We start from the raw sequence: 24,976 nt of genomic DNA on the forward strand, positions 1-24,976 counted from the left end.
CTTTTTCTGCCTGGGCTTGCTTTGAACTGCAGTTTGCAGCAGGTCAATCAGTAGAAAAGGCCACTTACTCTAACAAAAACAACAAGGTAGTCAACATAGAAGTAGCTTTTTAAGCATGGTCTTACCGGAGCTTATTAAAAGCCAAAGTTACACCTCACAAACCTCTAAGACTTCTCTATTCTTTTCTGTAGGCCTGCTAGAACCTGTTACAGAAATCCTAGAAGAGCAAACTAAAATAACAATTAAGCAATCATTTTGGTAGCCTTAACTTTTCTTTTGCCACTTTGAAATGAACATTAAAGACTATTTTACTTTCAAATTTTATGTCCAGGAATACAGTCTTTGTTTTTAAAAGCCTTTTACTAACTCCTGATTTAACACTCTATACATCAGTTTTAGTTTTCATTTGAATGACCCTTTAAAATCTTAAGGCACTAAGTACACTCCCTAGAAAACAAATCTTTAGGAAATTTTGAAACCAAATAGCAGTTTTCCTTAATGCAAGAACTGCAAATGCCAAAACTGTACCAAGAATCCAAACGTAACATCCTTTTGTCTTTTAAAACATACCCAATTGTAAAATAGGATTAAAACCGAATTATATCACACATGTAAATATTTAGCAATGCTGACCACATCATCATACCACTCACTTTACCATCATGTTTCCAGCATTCAGCTGCAAGGAGAAGAAACAGGACAAAGGCCATTTGGCCCCTCCTATGGAATAGGCTGATATTTATCATACTCCTTACAGGTAGATCAGTTGCCTTTGTGCCAGCTTGTTTCCTCCCACCATGCATGTGCTGCTGAGCTGCACTTCTGTTACCCCTCACCTCCAAAGACAGGTTTTTTTTTTTTTTTAATTGGCTAGAAGCTTTTCTTTCCTTGTTCTCTTGGTTTTAAACTGAGATACCCAAGCAGTTGTAGTGGGGAGGGGCAGTGAGACCACTCAGTCTGCAGTGACAATGTAAAAGATTTTACTGAGCGAAAAGTGCTGATGTGCCACTGCACCTGGAGTTGGGATCCCAGGAAACAGCCCTGAGTGCCAGCCTATATGGGCTTTTAAGCATTTTGGGCTAAGTGGAGGAAAGGGGGAGGCTGGGTGTTGGTTTTAGCCAATGATTGTTACAAGAAATGCACACCTTAAGTTTAAATTTCCCACCAAGGTTTTGCTTGTGGGAAGCAGGAGAATAGAACAAAGGGTGGTGATGGTTCCACTGGGTTAGGGCTCCCATTGCTCAGAAAACAGCAGAAGCAGAGTTACAGAGTTAGAGAGTTATGAAGTTAGAGTCACAATTACAGTTACTAGCTAAAGTAATGAGTTACCAGGGAAGTCTTATTCATAACACACTTACATTTATATCTTAAAATCATTCATTATCCATGTTACACAATCCAAGTCAAATATCATATTCCATTTTTATATCTTAAACCATATCATTCCCGCCTTTTGTTTTGTCAGGGGTCAAATCCTTGACCGCTGAGTATCCTTAGCTAGGGGCATATATTGGACACACAGGGCCATGAGTTTTACAGAACTATTACGGTCATGGATATATTCAGTTATGCATTTTAGTGTACAAAGTACTTTACATACTTATTTATTTGGTACCATTTCTGGGGCTTGACATCAGGGCCTGAGTGCAGTCCCTGAGCTTTTACCTTCATGGCTAGTGCTCTACCACTTGAGCCACAGCACTACTTTCAGCTTTTTCTGCTTATGTGGTGCTGAGGAATCGAACCCAGGGCCTCATGCATGCAAGGCTAATTACCACTGAGCCACGTTCCCAGCCCCCGTATTTTTTTTTCCTTTTTAAATCAGTGTGTTTACCAGGCATGGTCCCACTGTCCACACTATTAAAGAAGCTTTGATAAATTTGAGGATCACCACCGGTTGTCCTCACTGGCACACAGGTCCTCTCTTACTTTGGCTAAAGTATCTCTAATTATATCAGATGGGTTTGTATAAAAGCAGCAGACCTTTCCTAAGGCCATGTATAAAACTTGTTCCATGAAAAGGAAGTCTAGTCCCCAGCCATTTTAGAGGATTACCTCTGCCAATGAGATTACCTAGTGTTTTAGCCAAGAGGGTCTTTGAATGCCTCTAAGACTACCTCAGTGCTTAGTTCTCTGAAGTTGTTATATCCAACTATCAGGGCTGGCATTCCCCATGCTGTGGATCCTGCAATTCCTACTCTCACCAGCAGTTGACCTAAAAGCGGGGGCTGCTCGGTGAACTAAACCAGCATCTAAGTTGAAATGGGCCCATCCCACCATACAGATAGACATAAAGAATAGTTTCACATCAGTGAACCAATCCTGACTTTCTGTATATAAGCTCCATTTTAAGACATACTCATACCATTTGCTATGTACTTAAACTTTCTGGGGTTTGTCTTCCCTTAATAAGCATTTCAGGACAATCCTTACTTTTAAAATAGTTTATTATTTAAAGGAAACCATTTTGTTTTATTAAAAATTCTTTTCCAAGGCTTTCTTTACTACTCTCTTTCCTTACAATTCCTTGAGCTTCTTTGTGGCTAGAGTTTAAAACTGCCCATTTCTCCATTGGCTTGTGGAACCAAGCTATCTCAGAGCTGCCTCAAGTTATCACTGGAGTGGAGAAGCTTGTTAGCTTTTAAGGCTGAGTGGCTCTGCTCTCATTCCTCTTACTACCTCCACTGATAAAGATCTCCTTTCAGCCATTGTTGGTAGTCGTCTGGTAGGGGAAGGAGATGTAAGGGCTATGGTATTCTGGGCTCACCCACAACCAATGAGACAGGGTCTAGTCTGGCGAGGTCTACACTTTTAACATCCACCCAGGAGGAAGAAGGTCATTACCACGCCAGAACCAAACTGGGCTGTGACTATAGAGTGGATTTCCAGTTCCCTATGCCTTGAAGTGCTTAAGGCAAGCCAGTGACATTGTCCTTGCCCTTAATATCCACTGTGGGAGTAGAGAGGCTTACCGGATATCACCAAAAGAATGTTTCACAAAATCTTAGTTTCAGGAGATCCAAAGCAGCTTTCCACCGGGAAGCAGTCGTGAATGATGGAATCAGGCAGGAGTCTAGTCCACTTTTACCATGGTGGAGGTGGTCAGGGTGATGATACAGATTTCCCCTCCATATGACTGTCAGGCTCTCTTTGAACTTTACTCAGCTGCACCAGGGTGTCTCAGCGGCTCCAATGGATTGTCACACTTCATGCTGGACTATAAATTTCCACATAGACTATGCATGACATAGGCTTGGCAGGCTGGTGTCCAGCTGGTCTTGAAGGCAACCTTTTAGGCAGTGGCCTGGGACAATGTACCATATGACAACTTTTTTCAACTAGATATTCCTTTTGATAAGGCTAGGATTTTTCTAGATATACACAGAGGGCTTGGGCCTGTACCACTATTTCCCAGGCCTCTTCTTTCTTTCTATTCTGTCTCATTTTTCCAAAAATGACTCCAGTCCCCTGACCCTAAAAATGTATTGATGGGCGAAAGTCCACCTTCTGTAACTTTTTCAGGCTGACCAGGGGCGCTGACCCTGTCTAGCCAGGAACCTATAACCTTAGCCTATTTTACCAAGGGGTTGCCAGGATTAGATGTCACTAGAAACAATATTTTACTCCAGACTATAAATTATATACATTTCACTTTTAGCAGCTGCACTGTCCTGACTCACAGGACGTCAAGAGGGCAGTGAACCTAAGCGAGAAGGAATGAAGGGACAAGAGACACGAAGAATGACAGCAAGACAAGGATTCTGATCAAGCTGCAGATTTTTATTTTTCACACAGGGGTATTTATATGCTTGGAATAAGGAAGCTTTTTCATTGGCCCAAGCAGCTGTAGGATGTTTGCTTAGGGCAAGGTGAAAAGGTGGTCATTAGTAGCTGCAGGGTGTTTGCTTAGGTCAGAGTGAAAAGGTTGGATTCTGTAAACTCAGCCTCAAGATGTTCCAGTGAGATAGTCAAGCCTATCATGTTGAGAGACTCAACTTTCGGCTCCCTACATCTCCCCCTTTCTCATTTAGAAAATTGACCATCAATTGTTGGCTGCTCTTTTTAAGGGAGTGACAGAGGCTCTGTTCCTCTAAGGGCCCAGAGGTTTTCTCCGCTCCCAAGTGAGCATCCTCACTTGGGGAGGGGAATTTTACAAGCCTTGGCATATTTTTTGAGGAGACGGCTTGTGGGTATGCATGCCAACCGTCATGCACCAGAGCTTGCCACTCAGGGGGTCTTGGGTTTTGGGATCTCGCCGATCCATCCCCCTGCAGTCTTACCTGCACCCTTGATTAAAGCATTTTTTCTTCCTCCCATAGGTGCATCCTCCCCCAAGCAGAGGGGCCTATAAGAGGAGGGGTGAACCTATCCCTTATGGCAAGGGCGCAATAGGTCTTGCCCGTTGAATGGTCAGGAGTTATGAATAAGGAGAAGGATTTTCTAAATAAGAAAAAAAGGGGGGTAGGGCTTCCCATTGGAACAAGCTCATGGCAAAACACTAATTAAAAGCCTGGGGTAAATCCTATATCTCAATGCCGCGGTCTGCCATATCAAGATGATGGTAATGAATCTGTATAGGCTTAGAAGCCAAGAGATTAATCTGTTATTTAATAAATTCAAACAGGAAGGTCCACGTCTGGAGTTCTAGCTGCATCTGTAAGAGAAAAGGCATCATCCTTCGGGGGGTGGGGGAGGTTTCCCCTGGGTTGTGATAAGTCATTCACCTGTTTTATCAAGCGTTCTGGCAGCCACCTTGGGGCCGCTTGTTCTTGATCTAAAATACAGGCTGAACCTCGCCCCCCGATAAGAACAGGATCTTGGCACTGGTATAGGCAGGGCTGTTGTCTGTCTTTATGTGGGCTGGTTTTCCCATTACAGAAAAGGCTAAAACAAGGTGAGAGAGAACATCTTTGGCAGTTTCTCCTGAGTGTGGTGAAGCAAAAACAAACCCGCTAAATGTGTCTATGGAGACATGTATATATCTTGTTTTTCCAAATTCAGGAAAATGGGTAACATCCATTTGCCAGATTTGATTAGGTAGCAGTCCACGGGGGTTAACACCCAGGTGTTGTACAGGAAGGGAGACACACAGGCAGGGCCTGCCTTTACTATCTCCCGTGCTTGTTGTCTAGTAATTTTACAAAGCAATCGAAGACTCTGGGAATTTAGATGGTGGAGATTATGTAATTCTGTAGCCTTTTGGACAGACCCAACAAAAACCGGAAAAAATGGAACGAGTGATTATAGGCAATCTGTGTAACAAACTGCTGGGCGATGGCCTCAGTAACTTGGGTTAAGGCATTTCGTGCATTGGGAGTAAGCTCACGAGGAGAGGAGGGGTCAGAATTGCCTTTTAAAATCTCATTAAGAGGCAAAAGCACGCTGGTGGGCAACCTTAGGTATGACCTAAGTCATTGAATATCTCCAATCAACTTTTGAAAATCATTAAGGGTGTGAAGATGGTCTAAATGAAGTTGAATTTGAGGAACCCAAATTTGATTATTTTGGAGTTCTAGACCCAAATAAGTATAGGGATCCTGTGTTTGAACTTTATCGGGGGCAACCTCTAGTCCCAGGGCAGTAAGGGCTTTATAAAGGTCTAAATAGCAGTTTCTAAGTTCGTGGGTGTCAGGTGCAGCAAGCAACAAGTCATCCATATAACGTAATATATAGATGCGCTGCCATCGTTTTCTCACAGGGTCCACTGCCTGGGCAACATATTTTTGACAAAGGCTAGGGCTATTAGCCATACCTTGGGGGGGGAGGGAGTACCTTCCATTGAAATCTTTGCATGGGGCCTTGAAACTTAATGCGAGGAAGGCTAAAGGCAAAATAGGGTCTGTCCTCAGGATGTAGGGGAATGGTAAAAAAAAAACAATCTTTTAAATCAATAACCATTTTGTAATAGTCTCTGGGAATAGCCACCGGTGTGGGAATGCCTGGCTGTAGTGCTCCCATTGGGAGCATAGCTTTATTAACGGCACGTAGATCTTGTAATGGCGCCATTTGCCTGATTTTTTCTTGATAACAAAAATAGGAGTATTCCGTGGTGAAGTAGAGGGCTCTACATGGCCTGCCACCAACTGTTCCTGTACTAACATGGAGGCAGCCTCCAATTTTTCTTGGGTAAGGGGCCACTGATCCACCCACACAGGGGTTTGGGTTTCCCAAATGATTTTATCTGCATGGGGCACAGAAGGGTCAGGGGCCAATACTAAAAATCCGAATACCCAAGACCATGTTTATCTGTTTTTTGGGTAGCTTGGATGGGCTCAACGATTCCTTGTCCTGATTTTCCAAGACCCGTACCAGGGACAAAATCCATACGGAGCATTTGATGTGTAACCACAGAATTGGAACTAGCAAGGATAACTTCCATCTGGGTCAAGATATCCCGGCCCCATAGGTTAACAGGGAGGTCAGGAACAACAAAAGGAGTAGCAGTTCCCCTATTGCCCTCTTTGCCAGTCCAATTAAGAACCCTGGAGCTGACCAAAGGGTTTTTTGACTAACCTATGCCTTTAAGGTCAGTTAGGGACGAGGTAAGGGGCCAACTTGGTGGCCAATATTTTTGGGAAATAACTGTGGCATCTGCACCAGTATTCAAAATTCCATGAAACACCTTTCCTTCAATTAGCAGGGTGAGGGTGGGTCTTTTTTGAGTGATAGGCTGAACCCAATACGCATCAGAAGACCCCAAAGAAGCAGTTCCTCGCGGTGTGGTCTGAGCAGTGGAAGAACCCCCTGAATTTAATGGGAGCAGTACCAGTTGGACAAGCCTAGTTCCAGCTGGAATAGCTGCAATCCCATTAATGGCCTTGGCCAAAATTTTTGTTTCTCCTGTGTAATCATTATCAATAATACCAGGAAAACTTGGACACCTTGTAAGGTAGCAAAGGCTCTTCCAAGAATAAGGGCACACATATGAGACGGAGGGGGTCCCAGGGTCCCAGTGGCTATTATTTGAGGTCCTTGTATAGAGTCTAGTACTGTGTCGGTGGCGGCACAGAAGTCCAGTCCTGCACTGCCTGGGGTGGCCCGCTGGAGGGAGGCAATTGAGAGAGGTGGGGGGCTTGTGCAGGAACGGGAGTTTGGGAGGGGACAAAACCTATCGCCCCTGGGCTTGTCTTGGGGATAGTCAGGGCCAGGAGCTGGCCTCAAGGGAAGTTTCCTGAAAAAACGAGAGAATGGGTTGTCCAAGGGCATTTGTTTTGGATCTATATTTTTTGGCCCAATGACGGCCATTACCACATTTGGGACAAAGACTAGCAGGGAGTGGTCTACCTGTAGCTTGGGAGGGCATTGGCCCTTGGCTTTGTTTGCCAAAGGGACATTCACGCGCAAAGTGACCAGGTTGTTTACAATTAAAGCAAGTATGCAAGCCGGGGACTGAACCTTGAAATGCCTTGGTAAAAGCAGCGCCTATGGTGAGCCCCATGGCGTGAGTGGTCCCTACTCCAGCACAAAGCCTAAGGAACTCAGAGAGGTCACCCTTGTTTTTATGTGGCCAGAGGACATCTTGACATGCCAGATTAGCATTTTCAAAGGCAAGATGTTTAACAAAGGCACTTTCACTTTCACTCGCCCAAGAAGGCTTTCTGCAGCCAAGTTAAGCTGAAAGACAAAGTCAATGTAGGATTCCTCTGGCCCCTGTTTAACTTTTGCCAGGGAAGTAGTAGCCGATCCCTTTTGAGGGAGACGCTTCCAAGCATAAAGGCCAGCATTTTGAATTTGTGCCAAAAGTCTGGTAGGAAAGCGCACCTGTTTAGCATTGGTATCAAAGGGCGCATTACCCAAAAGTTTAGTATAGGTCCAGGTGTTTGAAGATGTTTTAGCCAAATTTTTTTGCGCGGTCTCTCTACATTGTTCCTTAAACTCCGCATTCCATAAAAGAAAATCACCCCCACTAAGGGTGGCACGGGCCAGAAACTTCCAATCATTAGGGGTGAGCCAGCGCGCACTTTGGTTTTCTAATAAGGCTAACGTATAAGGGGCAGTCGGGCCATATTGGGCACATGCATTTTTAAGCTTTTCAACAAACCGGAGGCTAAGCCTCTTATACTCTTGTTGGCCTTTTTTCTGGGTGGATTGTTCCTCTTCATTCCCAGCATCCTGTTCCTCATCCTCCTTTTCCTCCTCTTCGGATTCGTCCTCCTCACCCTCTGAGGCCCTATCTGTCTGGCTCCGAGTTACTGGACAGGCGAGAACTGATTGATGGTGTGATCTAACCTTAATTTTATCAGGCGTTTTTGGCGTATCTGCCAAGGCCAGTGTGCAGAGTTCATAATCAAGGGACCGCAGTTCTTTTAAAAGTTGAAGGTGTTCTTGCCTATGTTGAAGGGACTCGCGTAAAGGGGCCAGGTTAGGTAAAGGGGGGAGAGAAAAAACATCTGGATCTGGAGGGGCAGTGGGCCCTTGAAGGGCCAGGCCATAAAAGGAACGTGGCACATAGGAGGGATGTGGAATATTTGAGGTAGAAGGTTTAGTCTGAGGTAGGGGGTGACTGAGTAAGGGGGGGCCGAAAGGCATGTTGGAGAACCTCCTCTCCCATTTTTACAAGTTTTAAAATTCCACTATCAAATAGAGAACATTTTAAAATGTCATTAATCAAATTCCAATAGGAAAAGGTGGTAGCAGGAACCTTTTCCGAACCAAAGATTTCATAATAATCTGTTAAACAATCTCCTACTCTTTGCCATCTTTTTGCATCTATGATTTCTTCAAAGGGGAACCAAGGACACAAGTCCTCTATGAATGAGAAAAATAATTCTAAATCCTTTTTCTTAACCCGCGTTCCCCGTGTCTTGAAGGCCTCCTTGAGATCTGACAGAAATAGATCATGTGATGATATTGTTTGTCCCATAGTAGGTCACTCACCATGTGTTGTCCTCACTCTCCTCCTGGATCTGTCTCTCAGCGGGGCCTGTAGAGGCGATCTCGGACTGTACTTGGCCAAGTTTTCCCGGAGGACGGCGTTCCTTCCTTAGTCAGAGGCTGGTGCCCCACATTGGGCGCCAGTTGTCCAGACCCGCAGGATGTCAACAAGGGTGGTGAACCTAAGCAAGAAGGAATGAAGGGACAAGAGACACGAAGAATGACAGCAAGACAGGGATTCTGATCAAGCTGCAAATTTTTATTTTTCACACAGGGGTATTTATATGCTTGGAATAAGGAAGCTTTTTCATTGGCCCAAGCAGCTGCAGGATGTTTGCTTAGGGCAGTGTGAAAAGGTGGTCCTTAGCAGGTACAGGGTGTGTGTTTGGGACAGGATGAAAAGACCAGATTCTGTAAACAGCTTCAAGATGTTCCAGTGAGATAGTCAAGCCTATCATGTTAAGAGATTCAACTTTTGGCTCCCAACAGCCACACAAGTACACACAAAGACAAGGAATGGACACACATGTGGCCACACAGACAAGAAACCAGATCTGATGTGAAATAAGCCAGACTTAGATTAGAACCAGATTCAAACTCAAACCCCTGCTCAGTTACACCCGACAGGGCAAATGAGGGCCTGGGGTGTCCCCCTGGGACCTCTGACTCTGAGATTAACGCTGTGTCCAGCTTTCTCAGGAGTCTCCCAAATGTGCGCACTACACAAACGGACTCACCTCTGGAGGTTTGCAAACTTTTTGCTCCACGACTCCAATAGCAAAAAGGCAGGTACTTCCAAACATGCAAACGAGCAGCTCAGCCTAGGTGGAGCCCATAGTCAGTGGAATCTAGGAACAAAAAGGCAGGGTGCCTCCAAACATGTAAACGGCAGCCTGGCCTCAATGGGAGCTGGTGGCCAGCGAGAACCCCCTTACCCGGAGGGTCATCAAGCTGTCAAATCTCACTGGGGCCTCCAGAATGTAGTGGGGAGGGTCAGTGAGACCACTCAGTCTGCAGTGACAATGTAAAAGATTTTACTGAGCGAAAAGTGCTGATGTGCCAGGACTGCACCTGGAGTTGGGATCCCAGGAAACAGCCCTGAGTGCCAGTCCATATGGGCTTTTAAGCATTTTGGGCTAAGTGGAGGAAAGGGGGAGGCTGGGTGTTGGTTTTAGCCAATGATTGTTACAAGAAATTCACACCATAAGTTTAAATTTCCCACCAAGGTTTTGCTTGTGGGAAGCAGGAGAATAGAACAAAGGGTGGTGATGGTTCCACTGGGTTAGGGCTCCCATTGCTCAGAAAACAGCAGAAGCAGTTACAAAGTTACAGGGTTATAGAGTTACAGAATTACAATTCCATCTTTACATCCTCCACCATATCATAGCTTTAAACAGACTAAACAGGTAAAGTCCTTTAACAGTGGTAACAGTGGTAATATTAAAATTTCTAATAGTTATCCCCAAATTTCAGTCAAGGAATATAAATACCAAATTCACAATGCTGTTTGCTAAGCCAGGTAACTTGATTACAGTGTAAATGACATCATGCATTTCAAAACATAGATTTTAGAATACCAGATTTCCTGATTTTTAAATTAAGAATCCTTAAAAAGCCTTTTAAACAATGCAATAACTTTTTTGAACTTTTAGTAACATCCAATCCACACAACCTTTTAGAATTTCAAGCCTAGACTCAAATCTTTGACAGCATACTGACAGTTTTTATCTCAAACATGTTCACACACATGCAGTCACACTCACATAGATCTTAAAGTGTGCAAAAATGATAATTAGTTGTATGTACACTTTTGAAACCTCTAGTGGCACAATATATTTTTGCAGTCTTTACTCTTGCAGATGACAAATGTTTAAAATGAAACCTTTTAACTAAATACCTTTCGTAGGTCATCATTTTTTTCCAGGGCTTGCTCATTTTGCCATAAATCTCACCAATTACCATTTTGAATACCTTTAGTTAGAGGAAGGCTGGAAGAGGGTCACTTGAAACTGAACTGGCCTGACTCTGCCTTTAACCCAAGAGCACTTTACAACTTTCCTCACTGCCAGGACCAGGTCTGAACCAAGCTGAACCAAGCTCTCAGTTCCCTGAACATTTCCTCTGGCAGTCTCCACAGGGAGAAAGCACAGCCTAAGGCTTGTATTCAGGTGATCTCAAAATTTTCAAGACAACTCAGACTACATCACAGCTTCCATTGACAAAGATCTTTTAGCAAGCAAAATACTCAACAACTTAAAACTATGACCGTTTTACACATTTTACATATCGACAGACAGGCATACAGACAAATATGTTTGTGCACAAATTGTAGAGCATGCTTAGATTTTAATACTGGCCATTTAAGATTTTTTTGAATTTTAACGCTGGTATTTTGCCTAATTATGATTGAACCACATGGTCAGTTATAAAACAAAACTACCAGCAACAAAAACTTTTCAGCAGACAGGAGACAGGACACAGCATACCATAACAAGAACAGAAGAACTTTTTTGCTATGTCTTCTCCTTAAAGTGATGAAGTAATCAATGTTTCAAACTAACAGTTTCTTTATCCTCTTCTATCCACCTCCATGATGTCATGAAGGAAAGCCCATGTCACCCAAAACTGAGGGTCAATGTTCTCTCCCTGCCTGTGAGCTCTCTTTAAATTGTTCTTCACTTTCTGCCATACTTCTTCATCCAAAGTTCCTTCATTAGGGAACCAAGGATTATATTCACAAACCATGCTGAGACATTCTAGAAGTTGTCCTTTAGACAACTTTGCTCCGCTTCTCTTAAGAAAGTGGTAAACTAGATTGACAAACCGCTGAGCTCGACTTTCCGATTGTCCCATAATGAAATGAATTTCACTCACCTCCTTCTATGGGACACCTTGTCCTTCTAGCAGAACTTTCTCTACTTCCAGTGCCTGTTCTGGGCACCACTTGTTGCTGTTCATACAGCGGGATCTGGGAACACGATGTCTGGACATGCCGGTATAGACAGTTTATTGACATCACATGCTTATATATAGCACACAAGCAGGAGAAGTAAATCTTCAGTCAGAGGGGAGCGTTAATCTTAAACCGTTTTATGGGAATACAGACAATGAGAGTTTAATTTTAAGCCAGTAAGCAGGACAAAGCTAATCCTTGTCAACAAATGTGGACTAGTTCCAGTCATCAAGGTTGTGAAAGTAGGTAAAGCATGGTGAATACACAAAGGGGGTCTTGAGGCATTGTTCTATGGGGTTAACTAGGAGAAGCATGAATGGCACTTCCCACAAGCCATCACCTGAGTCTGGCACTGGGTGCAGAACCTTTTTCCTGCATAGAAGAAGGGATGTCCCTTCTTCCCCCAGAGGAATGCATGCCTGCATGCACCCTCATGGCACGCAGGAGCTCAGATGGGGTTATGTGGGTTGATGCCTCCCACACTGGACTGCAGAACAAGAATAGTAAGGAAAGGTTGGGGCATAGGGAACTTCTGACCACTTGCTGTTTCATTTCATTGTGAAAAGTTGATTATCTAATTGGTATTGGAGGCAAATGAAGGTAGAGGAGGTGACATTACTTCAAGGCTTTTAGATTCTTGATGAGACAGCCATTGGGAAAGAGTACCAGCATTGAAATTTGGGAACCAAGACTGAAACCCTATTTATAATATTCCTCAATCAAAGTATTCAGTCAAGGCAAAAATCCTTTGGTCAGTGAAAGGACATCTGCACTTTATTTCCAAAGGGACCGCCTGAGGTCTGGACCACTTCTGAATAGAGGGCACTATCAAATCTGTAGAATCCCAGCTCCTACAAATGTATTTCCTGCAAATATATCTACCGGCTCATATTAAAAGGGGCAAGGAGTCTTTATTAGCTGTGGTGACTATGCCCTACTCATCAGGTAGTAAAGCATAGCAATCATGCTTTCTCACATCGTGACTTATATAGCAAAGAGGTCATGCACAGATAGCAGTGTACAGAAAGAGCCGCGTGCAGGTGGCTGGTGTACATGACAAATAGCAGTTTCCAGTAAAACAGAAAACATCCAAAAACATCTATTTACTCTAACATCTTTCACACCTCCCAAGTTCCCTATTTACCAAGTCTAAGACCAAACTATTTTCTGGGTTTCTAGGCTTTTACTGAATTCTGCTATATTTCAGTAACCTGATGTTTAACTTGTTTATTATTTTATTCTTTACTTTGGGTCTTTACCTCTGGAATTTCTCTTTCATGCTTTGCTTATTTTCAATAATTAATAATTTTGTTCCATCTCTGATTTCACGTTTTACATTCCCCACTTCCCCTTTCCACAGATATCAAATCATTGATAGATGGGTCCTACATCTTCCTGTCTAGCCAGGGGTGTATAACAAGCCTGCATGTGTAGTACCATGAGTTTCATGGCCTGGACTCACTCCCTGATGTAATGATTAAGGCAATTGAGTATGCAGGGTCCTACTGCTAGAGTGAGAATCATAAGGCTGTTGGGCCGGCCAGGGAAGTGATCAGTGTGGTAAGCAGTTGGTAACCAAGAGAACAGGTACTGATACCAGCAATCAGACTCATGCCTCCTTCTTTTTTTTTTTTTTTTCTTGCCAAGGCTGGCTTTTTAAAAACTGTTTAATTTTTTTATTGTGAAAATTTTTTTATTGTGAAAATACATAGGAGTTACAATAACAGGGTTAGGTAATGAGTACATTTCTTTTCTTTTTTTTTTTAAATTTGATTTTATTTGTGAACATACTGTCCAGAGGGGTTACAATTACATGGGCAAGAAAATGCATACATTTCTTACCAGGGATTGCAGCCTCCTCCTTTGTTTACCCTTCACCTCCCTTCCCAGCCTCCCCCCTCCCCCCCAATCCTTCCCCCCCCTTCCCCCCCACTGACATTATAAAGCTCCTTTTTGACGTGACAATTTGTACTTCTCATTGTTGCAACAGGTCCACCTGAATCCTTAAATGACTTGTTTTTCCCCATCTCCTCCATAAGTTATACTGACATCAAATATATTGAAAGCGGGGGTTATACTGTGGGGGAGGGACATACAAAGCAACAAAGAAATAAACTTATAAATGCGTTAGAAACACATGCATGAAAGAAAAAAAACATTAAAATACCTATCTAAGGATTCATTTTCCTAACATCACATTATCTGACTTTTTCCGCTTGACTCATACATATACTAGATATTGCAAATAAGGGAAACCATGGGACCTGTATTTCTTTGTGTCTGGCTTACTTCACTTAATATAATTTTTTCCAAGTTTTTCCATTTCCTAACAAATGGGGCAATGTCATTCTTTCTGCTGGAGGCATAGAATTCCATTGTGTATATATACCACATTTTCTTGATCCATTCATCTACTGAGGGGCATCTGGGTTGGTTCCATATCTTAGCTATGGTAAATAATGCTGCAATAAACATAGTTGTGCTGGTAGCTTTAGTGTGGTCTTGTTTGTAAACATTAGGGTAAATGCCCAAAAGTGGGATTGCTGGGTCATAGGGGAGCTCTATGTGAAGTCTTTTGAGGAACCTCCATACTTCTTTCCAAAGTGGTTGAACAAGTTTAAGTTCCCACCAACAATGAAGTAAGGTTCCCTTCTGTCCACATCCCCTCCAGCATCTGTTGTTGTTAGAGTTCTTGATTTTTGCCATTCTAACTGGAGTGAGGTGGTATCTCAATGTTGCTTTGATTTGCATTTCTTTTATGGCTAGGGATGTTGAGCATTTCTTCATGTGTCTATTGGCCATCCTTCTTTCTTCTTCAGAGAAGTTTCTCTTTAAGTCTTTCGCCCACTTATTTATTGGGCAGTTGTTTCTTTGAGGATTTGTTGTTGGGGGATTTAATTTTTGAGTTCCAAGTATATTTTAAATATGAGACCCTTGTCCGTTGTATGGCTAGTAAAGATCTTCTCCCAATCCGTGGGCTTTCTATTGATCTTGCTAGCTATGTCGTTTGCCATGCAGAAGCTCTGCAACATTATGCAATCCCATTTGTCCAACCTTTCTTTGATTTGTTGTGTTTCCGGGTCTCTCTTCAGAAAATTTTGGCCTGAGCCAAGGAGACCTAGGGTTTCTCCTATTCCATCCTGTAATGTTTTCAGAGTGTCTGCTTTGACTTCGAGGTCTTTGATCCATTTGGAGTTGATTCTGGTGCAGGGTTATATATAAGGATCTGGCTTTAGTTTTCCACATGTAGTTAACCAAATTTGCCAGCACCATTTACTGAAGAGGCTGTCTTTCTTCCATTCTATTGTTTTAGCTCCCTTATCGAAGATTAGATGGCTATAGGTCTGTAGGTTCATTTCTGGGTTTTCAATTCTATTCCATTGGTCCTGAGGTCTGTCCTTATGCCAATACCAAGCTGTTTTGATTACTATGGCTTTATAGTAGAGTTTGAAATTTGGTATTGATATTCCTCCAGCAGTGTTCTTTCCGTTGAGGAGCGTTTTTGCTCTTCTGGGTCTTTTATTGTTCCATATGAATTTTTGGATTGCCTCTTCTATTTCCTTGAAGAATGAGGTTGGAATTTTGATAGGTATTGCGTTGAATTTGTAGATAGCCTTGGGAAGTATTGCCATTTTCACGATGTTAATCTTGCCAATCCAGGAGCATGGGAGGTCTTGCCATTTTTTAAGTTCTGTGTTGATTTCCTTTTTCAAGATTTTAAAGTTTTCATCATAGAGGTCCTTCACTTCTTTGGTTAAATTAATTCCTAGGTATTTTATTTTTTGTGGGGCTATTACAAATGGAGTTGCTTTCCTAATTTCAGCCACACTTTTTTCATTGTTGGCATACAGAAAAGACATTGATTTTGGGGGGTTAATTTTATTTTTATTTTTTTGTTTTTTTTTTAATTTTATTTGAGAACATACTGTACAGAGGGGGTACAATTACATGGGCAGGATAATGAATACATTTCTTACTAAGCATTGCAGCCTCCTCTTTGTTTACCCTTCACCTCCCTTCCCAGCCACACCCTTCCCCCCACCCAATCATACCCCCCTCCCCCCCCACACCAACATTGTAAAGCTGGTTTTGACATGACATTTTGTACTTCTCATTGTTGCAACAGGTCCACCTGAATCCTTAAACGACTTGTTTGTCCCCATCTCCTCCACATGTTATACTGACATCAAATATAGTGAAAGCGGGGGTCACACTGTGGGGGAGGGACATACAAAGCAACAAAGAAATAATCTTATAAATGCGTGAGAAACACATTAAAACATTAAAATACATATTTAAGGGTTCGTTTTCCTAACATCACATTATCTGACCTTTTCCGCTTGACTCATACCTATACTAGATATTGCAAATAAGGGAAACCATGGGACCTATGTTTCTTTGGGCCTGACTTACTTCACTTAATATAATTTTTTCCAAGCCTTTCCATTTCCTAACAAATGGGGCAATGTCATTCTTTCTGCTGGAGGCATAGAATTCCATTGTGTATATATACCACATTTTCTTGATCCATTCATCTACTGAGGGGCATCTGGGTTGGTTCCATATCTTAGCTATGGTAAATAATGCTGCAATAAACATAGTTGTGCTGGTAGCTTTAGTGTGGTCTTGTTTGTAAACATTAGGGTAAATGCCCAAAAGTGGGATTGCGGGTCATAGGGGAGCTCTATGTGAAGTCTTTTGAGGAACCTCCATACTGCTTTCCAAAGTGGTTGATCAAGTTTACATTCCCACCAACAATGAAGTAAGGTTCCTTTCTGTCCACATCCCCTCCAGCATCTGTTGTTGTTAGAGTTCTTGATTTTTGCTGTTCTAACTGGAGTGAGGTGATATCTCAATGTTGTTTTGATTTGCATTTCTTTTATGACTAGGGATGTTGAACATTTCTTCATGTGTCTATTTGCCATCCTTCTTTCTTCTTCAGAGAAGTTTCTCTTTAAGTCTTTCGCCCACTTATTTATTGGGCAGTTGTTTCTTTGAGGATTTGTTGTTGGGTGGTTTAATTTTTTGGGTTCCAAGTATATTTTAGATATGAGACCATTGTCCATTGTATGGCTAGTAAAGATCTTCTCCCAAACCGTGGGCTTTCTATTGATCTTGCTAGCTATGTCATTTGCCCTGCAGAAGCTCTGCAACCTTATGCAATCCCATTTGTCCAACCTTTCTTTGATTTGTTGTGTTTCCGGGTCTCTATTCAGAAAATTTTGACCTGAGCCAGGGAGACCTAGGGTTTCTCCTATTCCATCCTGTAATGTTTTCAGAGTGTCTGCTTTGACTTCGAGGTCTTTGATCCATTTGGAGTTGATGCTGGTGCAGGGTTATATATAAGGATCTAGCTTTAGTTTTCTACATGTAGTTAACCAATTTTACCAGCACCATTTACTGAAGAGGCTGTCTTTCTTCCATTCTATTGTTTTAGCTCCCTTATCGAAGATTAGATGGTGATAGGTCTGTAGGTTCATTTCTGGGTTTTCAATTCTATTCCATTAGTCCTGAGGTCTGTTCTTATGCCAATACCAAGCTGTTTTGATTACTATGGCTTTATAGTAGAGTTTGAAATTTGGTATTGATATTCCTCCAGCAGTGTTCTTTCCGTTGAGGAGCGTTTTTGCTCTTCTGGGTCTTTTATTGTTCCATATGAATTTTTGGATTGCCTCTTCTATTTCCTTGAAGAATGAGGTTGGAATTTTGATAGGTATTGCGTTGAATTTGTAGATAGCCTTGGGAAGTATTGCCATTTTCACGATGTTAATCTTGCCAATCCAGGAGCATGGGAGGTTTTGCCATTTTTTAAGTTCTGTGTTGATTTCCTTTTTCAAGATTTTAAAGTTTTCATCAAAGAGGTCCTTCACTTCTTTGGTTAATTCCTAGGTATTTTATTTTTTGTGGGGCTATTACAAATGGAGTTGCTTTCCTAATTTCAGCCACACTTTTCTCATTGTTGGCATACAGAAAAGCCATTGATTTTGGGGGGTTAATTTTATAACCTGCTAGTTTGCCAAAGTTTTGAATGAGCTTGAGTAATTTGGGAGTGGAGTCTATGGGATTCTTTAAATATAAGATCATGTCATCTGCAAAGAGGGAGAGTTTTATTTCTTCTTTCCCTATTTGGATCCCCTTTGTGTCTGCATCTTGTCTTATTGCTGTAGCTAGGCATTCTAATACTAGATTGAAGAGAAGTGGAGAGAGTGGGCATCCTTGTCTTGTTCCTGAGTTAAGAGGAAATGGCTTTAGTTTTTCACCATTGAGTACAATGCTGGCTGTAGGTTTGTCATATACAGCCTTTATTGTATTGAGGAATGTTCCATGGATTCCTAATTTTTCCAAAACCTTCATCATAAAGGGGTGTTGGATCTTGTCGAATGCTTTTTCTGAGTCTATTGACATTACCATGTGGTTCTTGTTCTTGCTCCTGTTGATGTGATGAATGATATTAATTGATTTGCGTATATTGAACCAGCTTTGCATCCCTGAAATGAATCCTGTTTGATCGTGGTGTATGATTTTTTGGATGAATTGTTGAAGTCGGTTGGCCAAAATTTTGTTGAGAAGTTTTGCATCAATGTTCATCAAAGAAATGGGTCTATAGTTCTCTTTCTTTGATGAGTCCCTGCCTGGTTTTGGGATGAGGGTTATGATGGCTTCATAGAATGTGTTCGGTAGTGAGCTTTCTCTTTCAATTTCATTGAAGAGTTGGAGGAGAATTGGTGTGAGCTCTGCTTTGAAGGCCTTGTAAAATTCCGCTGTAAAACCATCTGGTCCTGGACTTTTCTTAGCTGGGAAGTCTCTTATTGCTGTTTCTATTTCAATGCTTGATATGGGCCTGTTAAGATAGTTTAACTCATCTTGGTTTAGTTTTGGCATGTCAGTATTTGCTAGGAAGAGGTCCATTTCTGTCAAATTGTCAAACTTATTAGCATAAAGTTTTGAGAAATATTCCCTTATAATGTTCTGAATCCTGGTTGTTTCCGTGGTGATGTTTCCATTCTCATCTCTGAGTTTATTAATTTGGGTGTGTTCTCTTCTTTTTCTGATAATATTTGCTAAGGGTCTGTCAATTTTGTTAAGTTTTTCAAAGAACCAACTCTTTGTTTTGTTGATTCTTTCTATAGTTTTTTTGGATTCTAATTCATTTAATTCTGATTTAATTTTGATTATTTCTTTCCATCTACTGGATTGGGGTTTATCTTGCTACTCTTTTTCAAGGAGGTTTAGATGTGTCATTAAATTGTTAGTTTCCGATCTCTCCAATTTGTTGATGTAGGAGCTCAGAGCTATAAACTTGCCTCTGAGTACTGCCTTTGTTGTGTCCCAGAGGAGCTGGTAATTTGTGTGTTCATTTTTGTTGAATAGCATGAACATTTAAATTTCCTTTCTAATCTCTTCCATGACCCACTCATGATTCAGCATTGTGTTGTTCAGCCTCCATGTGATACCGGACTTTCTTTGGTGGCTTTTGGTGTTGAGTTCTAATTTTATTCCCTTGTGTTCAGAGAGAATGCAAGGTACAACTTCAACGTTTCTGAATTTAGACAAGTTTACTTTGTGGCCTAAAATGTGGTCTATTTTAGAAAATGTTCCATGTGCTGCTGAGAAGAACGTGTATTCTGATGCTGCTGGGTGAAATGTTCGGTAGAGGTCTGTTAAGTCTAGTTAATCTATGCAGCTGTTTAGATCTGCGGTCTCTCTGTTGAGTTTTTGCCAAGTTGATCTATCTAGTGGGGAGAGTGGTGTGTTAAAATCCCCAACAATTAATGTCTTTGGATCTATATGGGATTTGAGGGAAAGTAGTTGTTCTTTGATAAATTTGGGAGCTCCATTGTTTGGCGAATAGATATTTAGAATTGTAATATCCTCCTGAAGGAGAGATCCTTTAATTAGTATGTAGCGACCTTCTTTCTCTTCTCACGAATTTTAATTTGAAGTCTATTTTATCTGATATTAGGATTGCAACTCTCGCCTGTTTATGGGGGCCGTTTGCTTGGTAGATTTTGTTCCAGCCTTTAACATTGAAAATGTGTTTGTTTTTACGGGCAAGATGTGACTCCTTCAGGCAGCAGATAGAAGGGTCTTGTTTTTTAATCCAACTAGACAGTCTATGTCGCTTAATTGGAGAGTTCAGTCCGTTAACGTTAAGAGATAGGACTGAGAGGCATTTGGGAGTTCCTGCCATGTTATCTACCTTCTTGGGGGTTGCGAAAACTGGGTTCTTCCTATGGTTCTTGGATTCTCAGTTTGGGTGCAGTTTGTTGGCCTTTATTGTGGTCTTGTTGGTTTTCTATGTGTAGGACATCTTTAAGAATCTTTTGTAGGGCTGGTTTGGTGGAGATGTATTGTTTCAATTTTTCTTTGCTGTGGAAGGTTTTTATTTGGCCTTCAGTTATGAAGGAGAGTTTAGCTGGGTATAGTATTCTTGGTTGATAGTTGTTTGTTTTTAGGGCATGGCATACATCATTCCAGGCTCTTCTTGCTTTGATTGTCTCTGCTGAGAAATTTGAGGTGATTCTAATTAATTTCCCTTTATAGGTGATTACCCTTTTCTCCCTGACAGCTTTAAGAATCTTTTCCTTGTTCTGAGTTGATCCTGTGTGGATTATAATGTGACGGTGGGATGTCCTATTCTGGTCTGGTCTATTTGGGGTTCTAAAGACTTCTTGTATCTGAATAGGCCTGTCTTTTTGCATGTTTGGGAATTTTTCTGCTAGGATCCTGTTAAACAAAATTCCTAGACCATTAACTTCTGTTTTTAGGTGCTCCTCTACTCCCATTATCCTTAGATTAGGCTTTCTGATGGTGTCTTCCAGGTGTTGAATAGATCTATCATATTTCTTGGACTTGTCTTGGATGGTTGTATGTTCTTTCTCTATAATATCTAGGCTGTCTTCAATCCCTGAGATTCGATCTTCTGCATGGTCTAACCTGCTGTTAAGACTCTCTACTTTGTTTTTTATCTCTTTTCCTTCTAATTGGTCAGCTTTGATGGCTTCAAGTTCTTTGTTGAAGCTCTGTTTTAGGTCTTGTATGAATCTCTTTACTTCCTTAATTTGGTGTTCAGTGTTTGTCCTCAAATCACTTAGTTGATTGGTTATGGTTTCTTTGGACTCCCATTCCTTCTGTTGGGTTCCATTCAGCTTTCCCTTTGTGGTCTCCCTTTTCCTTCAGCTCTTTGTTAATGGATTCCATGGATGCCTTTAGTGATCTTTGTGTGTTCTCATCCTGCTCTCTCAATTCCTGTATTACTCTTTGATTAGCTTCCTCCCGTTCGCGGGATTCCTGCAGTTCTCTTTGAGTGTTCTCAGCCTGCTCATGCAAATCCTGTATCAGTTTTTGAGTAGCTTCCTCATGCTTATGATATTCCTGTATATACTTTCAGGTTGCCTCCTCTTTCTCCCTATCATGCTCATACAGAGTCCTTTGTATGTTTTCAAACTTTTCATTTATAATGTTTTCCAGCAGTGTTTGTAGAGCTATTTGGGAACTCTCCTCTGGATTATTCATTATCTGTTCTGTCCCCTGATTATCAAGATTGGGAATTGAGATACCTGGATTTGCCTTTTTTCTTGTGTTTTTCCGGCTTACTCTGCCCATTTGAGATGAAAATCGTACCAGTTTTGTGCTAGAACACTATCTTAAGGCTACCATCAACCAAAGTATGAATTTGTACAGTCAATAGTCTATAGATACAATCTAGTTCAACAGATACATCTATTCAACATCAAACAACTATATGTTAATGGGCTTCGAACCGCAGAGAAGAATTTGGAAAACCAGAAATTATTAGGGTTAGGGAGAGATGTGAGTAAAAAATAGGAATAGATTGGTGTGGGGAGGCACAGGGAGAGTTAACTATGTCCTAATCTCAAAGCAGGAAATAGGTTGGGTAGTATGCAAGTAGAGAGAAAGAGGAAAAAGAAGAAAGGGAAAGGGAGATGAAAAGAGACCAGAAAAAATAGACAAGTAAAAATTAATGATATTATGGAGATTCAAGAACAATCTATTTAGAGGAACGTGAGTATATTGAGAGATGGGGGGGACATAGAGGAGATGTGAAAGACTTAAAAAAATGCTTAAAATGTTATATAGGTATAAAGAGGTAGTACTGCTATTAAGGAATTTAAGTCTCAGAGGTTTTGTATTGAGTAATAAATTTGTGGATTAAGTGTGTATACAATGGGGGATAGGGTCTACTAGTTAACTACGGGTTTGTCTGAGGATGTGCAGGACAAGAGTTAAGTCATATAAAGAAGAACAAAGTAGAGGAAAAGGTGAAAAGGATAAGAAAGGGAGAATAAAAAGATCAGAAGTTTAGTAGAGCTAAACCAAAAACAAAAAGATAATTAAAAAAGAAGAAAAAAAAGAGAAAGAAGACAAGAAAAGAAAGAAAAATGCACCTTCACGTACCCCTAAAATAAAAATTATAAGAGGAAATAAAAAAGTTACTGGAGAACTATTTTTTTTCAAAAAAGGCAAAAATTAAAGATTAATAAAAGTTTTAGAAAAGAAAAAAATTTTTTTCTTATATATAAGGAACCAAAAAAAAAAAAAAAGAAAGAAAAAGAAGAAGAGGAAAGAAAAAAAAAGTTCTTTGATTTTTTGGGGAGGGGTGGGAAAAATCCTGTATCTCCCTTGTGTCTGTAGCCAGCCTCTTGATGGAGTCTCTGGTCTGCTTGAGGTCCTGTGGCTTGATTGGTTTCTTAAGTCAGATTGTTTGAACAGGCAGAAGCATGTTCTGCTTTACCCAAGATTTTGAGATCCCCTTCCCAGGTTAGTTTAATGGGAGGGTGATCTGGTTTGAGAATCACAAAATAGGGGAATGCAGTGATGAGGCTAGGTTCTGGGTAGAGTTGAGGCCTTTCAACAAACAGTAGCTTTTCCCTGGGGCTATTTTGTGAAAACCTCACAGAGCCCAGCCGGGAGCCATTCTCAGGGTTTCTGTTTTTCAATTGATTGTGGAGGCTGCTAGAGGGAGGGGCAGCCTCTGGCTCTGGTTACCCAGTGGGGAAAGCCACTCCTATGGCTGGCGCCCGAGCTGGGTGACTTTTCCCTGGCTGGAGCTGAGTCTGGCAGGTCACGCAGCCATTAAGCTCTTGTGACCTGCTAAATGACTCATTTTATTCCAAGACCTGAGCTGGAGCTCGCAGCTCCGCCGAGCTTTGTCGGTATCCAAGATGGAGATCACCGGTGCTGGGGGGGAGGGGTGGCCTTCCCTCCTCTGCTCCCTGAGAAGGAGTGAGGATGTTGGGCTTCTACTCACGCCGAGTCTTGTATCCTGGGTCGTCTCTGGTCTGCAAACTGCAGGATGAAGATGTCCGCTCCTTGTCGGTTCTTGCTGGTGTTGAGTAGAATGCGCTCACCCGCCGCGTCTGGCTCCTTCGTCCCGGACTCTGTGGCTCAGTTATGGTGTCCTGCAGTTGCCACCGCGACCGTTGCCGCCGCCGTGGCGGCTGCTGGCAAGTGCTCAGATGTGTCTCTTTGCCTTGATTTCCCCTCTCTTGCCTAACCCTCTGTCCTGTGATGGTACACTTGGTGTGGTTCTCTGGCTTAGGGCTGTTCACTGGAACTCTAAAACTGCTTTCTATGCGAGAGCTTGTTCACATTCCAGCTTCTCCTCCGCCATCGTCCCGGAACTCTCATGCCTCCTTCTTTACCTCCTTTTTTAGATTATTCCCGAGCAAGACTTTCTCTGATAACTCCTGACTGATTAGCAGAAAAGCTACAAATTTCCCAAAGACGTACAAAGGCTGCATTGCTTCATGAAGACTTTGGAAAATTACCTCCTTCAATAAGGCTACCTGGATTTCCAACTGGGAAATAGGGTCTTTAAGTGCCCAATGTCTATATCTAGCTCAGCACTTAAGTCTCTAAAAATCATTGTGTCCAACTATAAGGGCTGATGTTCCCATGGGGCAGATGCTGCAATTCCTAATCCCACTAGTATGGAACTAAAATGGGGACTGCTTTATTGATCCTTTTCTTTCTCCAGGCTCTAACTAAATCAGCATCTAGGTGGATGTGGGCCAGTCCTTCCTCCCCACCAAACAGGTAGACATAGTTCCACATTAGTGTGACAATGATGACTCTATGTGTATCATAACTGATGTAATTATATACCAACTTTACTTATAAGCTTCATTTTTTAAAGATATACCATTTGCTACATACTTAAACTTTTTGGGGTTTGTCTTCCTTGCCTTTTCTACTTTAGAATAAGCTATTTAAAACAATCCTTACTTTTCAAACCCTTTCTTATCCAGAGGAAACAATTTTTTTGCTTCCTCAAATCCTTTCCTGAGTCTTTCTCTATAGAAGGAGATGCAAAGGATATGGTATCCTATCCTGGATGGTATCCACATCCAGTGAAACAGGGGCCAGTCTGCTGGGACTGCTGCTTCTAAATCCATACCCAGGAGAAACAGGCGATTATCATACCAGAGCCAATCAAGGCTATGACTATAGAGTGGATTTCTCCAGTTACCCATGCTTTGAAATTCCTAAGGCAGGCCATTGATGTTGTCCTTGCCCTCAATATCCACAGAGAAGGTGATTAGATATCACTGAAAGAATGTTCCATAAAATCTTAGTTTCAGCAAATCCAAAGCAGCTTTCCACTGGGAAGCAGTCATGTGTGAGGGAGTCAGGCAGGAGTCCAGTCCACTTTCACTAAGGCTAATGATGTAGATTTCCCTCCAGATGTGAGTCAGGCTGCCTTCAAACTTTACCCAAAAGTGTGGGCAATAATAGCATCAGCAGGGTCTTTCAGCAGCTCTACTAGATTGGCACACCTCCTGCTGGGCTGCAAATTTGTACACAAGACTGGTTAAGGATATATTACATAGGCTTAGGCAGTGGCCTAAGACAGTTAACCAGAGTGACACTTTTTTTAAACTAGATATTTCTGCTTAATAAGATTAAGACTTCTTAGGCAGATATAGAAGACTTTGGCCTTGTAAGCATCTCTGAAAAGTGTGTTGTCCACACTTGCCCACTTGTTACCATATTTCCCATGTCTTTTTCTGCCTCGTTTTCCAAATAATGACTCTGGCCCATTGGTCTGAAAAAGGGGAGGTTAATGGGTGAAGGTCCATCTTCTGCAACTTTTTCAAGCTGACCCAGGGGTGTTGGTCCTACCTA

The sequence above is a fragment of the Dipodomys merriami genome, unplaced genomic scaffold (genome assembly GCF_024711535.1).
Source record: "Dipodomys merriami isolate MVZ:Mamm:240054 unplaced genomic scaffold, mDipMer1.0.p SCAF_2, whole genome shotgun sequence".
Taxonomy (NCBI): Eukaryota; Metazoa; Chordata; class Mammalia; order Rodentia; family Heteromyidae; genus Dipodomys; species Dipodomys merriami.